We start from the raw sequence: 5,520 nt of genomic DNA, 5'->3' as shown, positions 1-5,520 counted from the left end.
CCCATCAAGTCTACTCCGCTCTTATAGAAACTTACAAAATTCTTAAGGGGTTGGACAGGCTAGATGCAGGAAGATTGTTCCCGATGTTGGGGAAGTCCAGAACAAGGGGTCACACAGTTTAAGGATAAGGGGGAAGTCTTTTAGGACTGAGATGAGAAAAACATTTTTCACACAGAGAGTGGTGAATCTGTGGAATTCTCTGCCACAGAATGTAGTTGAGGCCACAGTTCATTGGCTATACTTAACAGGGAGTTAGATGTGGCCCTTGTGGCTAAAGGGATCAGGGGGTATGGAGAGAAGGCAGGTACAGGATACTGAAGAAGGGTTTCGGCCCGAAACGTTACCTGTTTCCTTCGCTCCATAGATGCTGCTGCACCCGCTGAGTTTCTCCAGCATCTTCGTCTACCTTCGATTTTCCAGCATCTGCAGTTCCTTCTTGAACACAGGATACTGAGTTGGATGATCAGCCATGATCATATTGAATGGCGGTGCAGGCTCGAAGGGCCGAATGGCCTACTCCTGCACCTATTTTCTATGTTTCTATGTTATTCAATCATGGCCTAACCCCTTATTCTTGCACTGTGACCTCAAAACACAGTGTTCTTAAACGAAATCCAATAACATTAAATAATAACATAACAGCCACCTTGGCGGGGGGTCATGTTCAGTGAGGAAGTGGTCAAGGTTGCTTTAGTAATGGGGCTGGTTGCTCTTACAGTAGGTGGCTGCTGTTCCAGTCTCTGTTGTTAATGCTTGCCTCTCCACTGCTCATCTGCCACCATTAGTCTCGGGGAAAAAATGGTTCTGCTCAATTTGAGTGGGAGACGGCTGTGAATCTGTGAACTGATCATTGTTACGCAGTAGGGACACAGCAGAGGGTGTCGCACGAAAAATACATGCCTAACACGAAGCCTAGTTGTGCATGACATGGCCAATAGAATCGCAACTCAGCTGTGAATTCCATGTCACAATCTAGATGGTTGAATGGTTTAAACCATCAGGTATCAATAACTGAGAGGGGTTTAAAATAAATAGTCAGGTTTGTGGATTTCGGGGAGAAGGTAAAATCGGGCCGTGCGGGGCTGGGGAACGATGAGGTTGGAAGCTTGGTCGAGCAGGGCGTGGGAGTTGATGAAGTCGGTGATGGTGTCACCAGGAGATGGTGGCCTGGTGCTCGTCAGTGGGGTCATGGTCCAGGGGTAGGTAGGAGGAGGTGTCCGAGAGTTGGCGCGTGGCCTCAGCTTTGTAGAGATCGGCGCGCCAGGCTACCACGGCACCTCTCTTGTCGGCGGGTTTGATAGCCCAATCTGGGTTGTTGCGGAGTGAATCGATGGCAGTACGCTCAGGGGGGGAGAGATTGGAGTGAGACGGGGGGAGTGGAGAAGTTGAGGCGGTTGATGTCACGACGGCAATTTTGGATGAAGAGTTCTAAAGCCGGAAGATGGCCATGAGGGGGGTTAGAAGAAGGGTTTCGGCCCGAAACGTTGCCTATTTCCTTCGCTCCATAGATGCTGCTGCACCCGCTGAGTTTCTCCAGCATTTTTGTCTACCGTCAATAACTACTGGACTATTACATTTTCCACTTTTCAGATTTGGTTATTTTCCGATATTACTCCCATTATTAAAGGGCCTGTCCCATTTAGGCAACTGCCAGGGACTAGTTTTAATGGAATTCACCTACGACAACACCTACTCCAACCTACGACAGCATAAATTGTCGCCACTGTCTCCGAAAACGTTTCAACATGTTGAACATTTGTGGCAGTCGTCTGCCCAAAAAATCACCTAAGTGGGGCAGGCCCATTACGGAACAGGGATAAAACCAGGGCCGGATTTACGTATGTACGCTTCATAGGCTTAAGCTTAGGGCCTCGAGATCTAGGGGGAGTCTCGGCCTTGCTCCGCCATCATAGAATGTAGTCTGGAGAGAAGGAAACGTCACCCATTCCTTCTCTCCAGAGATGCTGCCTGTCCCGCTGAGTTACTCCACCATTCTGTGTCGACCTTCGGTTTAAACCAGCATCCTACACCCTAACCCTCCTTCCAAGCCTCCCCCTCCTCTGCTCCAATCAGTCTGAAGAAGGGTCCCAGCCCGAAACGTCTTCAGTTCATTCCCTCCTCAGTGGCTGCCTGAGCCTCCGAGTTCCTCCAGCACTTTCTGGAGTATTGACCATTATGTCCGAATATCAACACCTTTTCCCATCTAAATACTCGTCCAAAGACCTTTGATGCATTGCAATTAAATCTGCTTCCACCACCTCCACTAGCAGTTCGATCCAGATCTGAATCACCATCATAGCAAAAGGATTTGAGTATAAGAGCAGGGAGGTTCTACTGCAGTTGTACAGGGTCTTGGTGAGACCACACCTGGAGTATTGCGTACAGTTTTGGTCTCCTAATCTGAGGAAAGACATTCTTGCTATAGAGGGAGTACAGAGAAGGTTCACCAGTCTGATTACTGGGATGGCAGGACTTTCATATGAAGAAAGACTGGATAGACTCGGCTTGTACACGCTAGAATTTAGAAGATTGAGGGGGGATCTTATAGAAACTTACAAAATTCTTAAGGGGCTGGACAGGCTAGATGCAGGAAGATTATTCCCAATGTTGGGGAAGTCCAGAACTAGGGGTCACAGTTTAAGGATAAGAGGGAAGTCTTTTAGGACCGAGATGAGAAAATCATTTTTTACACAGAGAGTGGTGAATCTGTGGAATTCTCTGCCACAGAAGGTAGTTGAGGCCAGTTCATTGGCTATATTTAAGAGGGAGTTAGATGTGGCCCTTGTGGCTAAAGGGATCAGGGGGTATGGAGAGAAGGCAGGGATGGGATACTGAGTTGGATGAGCCATGATCATGTTGAATGGCAGTGCAGGCTCGAAGGGCCGAATGGCCTACTCCTGCACCTATTTTTCTATGTTTCTATGAAAAGTCACCCATTCCTTCTCTCCAGAGATGCTGCCTGTCCCGCTGAGTTACTCCACCATTCTGTGTCTATCTTCACCTTGAACCTGTCCTTCAAGTCTTAGATACCCCTGGTAGCGGGATAAAAGATTCTATCTATCCTATCTATGCTTCTCGTAAGTTTATGAACCTCTGTTTTGAAAAATGAAATCCAAGGAATCTCTGCGGACTTATTTGGTGTTGGTACAATGTTTGTAAATCAAAAGGAAAAACTAGAACAAAGTAGTTATTCCCAAATGTTCTAATATTACATCTTACCCCTTGGAATACTCACAACTCATAGTCAGAGTCTGAAGAAGGGTCTCGACCCGAAACGTCACCTAATCCTTCTCTCCAGAGATACTGCCTGACCCGCTGAGTTACTCCAGCACTTTGTGGATAGTCTTCACTTACAGCTCATATATCCTGTAACAGGATGATCAGTGTAAGACAACAATGCAGATTTAAAAAATACCTTGATCGATTTGTTAGCTGAGGATTAATGCTACGCTCCAGAATTAGTAATGATGTGTTCAGCCAAGATCACTCAATATAAGTACATTGAAAATTCAATTGCGATACTTAGTGAATTGCACAAAACCCTTGAGAAGCAGAGAGGTTGTCAAAGGCAGATATGGAGGAACTTACTTGGGGTGGAAGATTGCAACCTTCAAGTGGTCCGCCCTGTTTCGACTAATGCAATCAACTCGACGTGCACAAACGGAAGATCAAATAGAACAACGTTAGGCTGTGCATGCCACACGAAAGAAGAAAAAGAAGAGGAACTTACTTAAAGAGGCACAGCGGTAGAGTTGCTGCCTCACAGCGCCAGGGACCTGGGTTCGATCCCGACTACGGGTGCTGTCTGTGAGGAGTTTGCACGTTCCCCCCGTGACCTAAATGGGTTTTCTCCGAGATCTTCGGTTTCCTCCCACACTCCAAAGACGAACAAGTTTGTAAGTTCATTGGCTTGGTAATAAATGTAAAATTGTTGTGTAAATTGTCAGTATAATTGTAAATTGTCCCTAGTGTGTGTGTGTGTGTGTGTGGGATAGTGTTAATGTGCGGGGATCGCTGGTCGGCGCAGACTCGGTGGGCCGAAGGGCCTGTTTCCGTGCTGTATCTCTAAAAATAAAACCTAGAAAAAACTAAGAGTACATACCCAGATAATATAGCACATCAGTCTGAAGAAGGGTCTCCACCCGAAACGTCGCCTATTCCTTCTCTCCATAGATGCTGCCTCACCCACTGAGTTTCTCCAGCATTTTTGTCTACCTTCGATGTATCCAGCATCTGCAGTTCTTTCTTAAACACCTAGATAATATATGTATTCTTATCCATAATTAGTATAGATTATATAATTATTTTTTTTAATTTTAACTAATAGCTGCAATACTCATGCAAAGCAAAACCCCAAGTCCTTGGTGTTACAAAGACAGTCCATCGAGGTTAACTCTGAGGAAGGGTCTCGACCCGAAACGTCACCCATTCCTTCTGATGTCATTTTAATGTTTAACGTTTAATGTCATTTAATACTCCCGCATTCTTATCAAGACTCGTCCTGTACTGAGAAAGAAGAGTGATGCCTAGAATGGGCAGGCGGCAGAAATGCAATATGACAGATTTACACTCAATAGAAATAGGATATTTTGAAAGGCCATTACCTTCTTTCACTCACAGTGTATTAGCCCGACTCTGTCATGCCTTTCATTCTAATTACACAATAGACACAAGATAGACGGCTCAGTTCCCTCATTGAAGCATTGGGAGCCAATTTCTAATGAGGGAACTATTACACACACACACTCGCACTCACACGCACACACACACGCACGCACGCACACACTCACACGCACACACACACACACACACACGCACACACACTCGCACACACACACACACACACACGGCTCACGTCACAGCATCGCACACACCCACACTCGACACACACACACCGCACAACACACACGCGCCCGCAACACGCACACACACACACACACACAACACACACACCACACACACACACACACACAGATATACACACACACACGTCACACACACACTCGCACTCACGACACCACACACACACCAACACACACACCACACACACCCACACACCACACACACACACACACACACACACCCACACACACATATACACACACACACACACACTCGCACTCACACACACACACTCGCACTCACACACACACACACACACACTCGCACTCACACGCACACACACACTCGCACTCACACGCACACACACACACACTCTCACACTCACATGCACACACACACACACGCACACACACACGCACAGATACACACACACACACACACACACACTCGCACTCACATGCACACACACACACACACACACACACACACGCACAGATACACACACACACACACGCACACACGCGCACACACTCACACACACACACGCACTCTCTCACACACACACACACACTCTCTCACACACACACACACACACATGCACAAAGATACACGCGCACACACACACACACATACAAATACACACACACACACATGCACAGACACACGCAGACACACACA

Source organism: Amblyraja radiata, chromosome X, assembly GCF_010909765.2.
Source record: "Amblyraja radiata isolate CabotCenter1 chromosome X, sAmbRad1.1.pri, whole genome shotgun sequence".
Taxonomy (NCBI): Eukaryota; Metazoa; Chordata; class Chondrichthyes; order Rajiformes; family Rajidae; genus Amblyraja; species Amblyraja radiata.
Note: the sequence above shows the minus strand (reverse complement) of the source record.